Genomic DNA, 919 nt, shown 5'->3' with positions numbered 1-919 from the left:
TTTTTAAGATTAAAAAGAAGTGATTTAGCAGCTGGAAAGAAAAAAAGGCAGCATCACGTGAGCTGCACAGACCACCAGCAAATGCTCCACAGGTTACTCGCGGTCCATGGACCACAGTTCACAAAACTCCATTTCAGGGCTTCACAAACTCGATGACGGCAGACACTTCTTCACAGGGAGAGCCAGCAGGTCACCTCCGGTTGTTGATGAGAGACAGCCAGCAGACTTCACGCACTCAGCAGCAGCTCGGTTGGCACTTGGGGAGCAGGCATCTCGTGGGTTGGGCAGGCTGGGAGGAGCACCGCGCCGCTCGCTGGCGTTCCACCTCTCGGCTCTCATAGTCGCGTTCCTGTTCACCCTCCTGGGTTTTTGGGTTTCTAACCAACAGGGCAGCCAGCAGGTGCGCTGGAAGCCGGGCAGCAACAGATGCACAAGCCACGCACAAGGGCTATCGGGGTTCTCTGCTCACAGCCGCAACCTCCGCAGTCGCCGTGTCACAGGTCCCCAGCACGCCGCCTCTGCCCCGCGCTCACACGGCTGCAGAACAGGCACAGCCCTGCCTGCAGCCTCACAGCAACGTGCTGCGAGCAGCCAGCTGCTGCTGGCCATTAAGTTCTCTCTGCAGAAGAAGTCTCCCACGCAGCAACCCCCCACCTTTTTGTTGTTGCAGTAAAAACAATTGCTCTCACCCCTCTTTTTGGTTGACACACATACGTACACACACTATATGTACACAATTTGGAACTGAGGATCTACACAACGAAAAGGAAGCCAGCACCGCTGAGATGGTGCACACATTCAGCAGCTGTCAAAGGAGAAGTCGTTTTACTTTCTTTTAAACTTGCAATGTTTGTCTTTATTTTGTTCTTTATATTTTGAAAGTGAAAAGAAATAGTATCCGAGTCAATTTCTTTTTTTC

The sequence above is a fragment of the Meleagris gallopavo genome, chromosome 23 (genome assembly GCF_000146605.3).
Source record: "Meleagris gallopavo isolate NT-WF06-2002-E0010 breed Aviagen turkey brand Nicholas breeding stock chromosome 23, Turkey_5.1, whole genome shotgun sequence".
NCBI lineage: Eukaryota > Metazoa > Chordata > Aves > Galliformes > Phasianidae > Meleagris > Meleagris gallopavo.
This window is presented reverse-complemented; position numbering follows the sequence as displayed.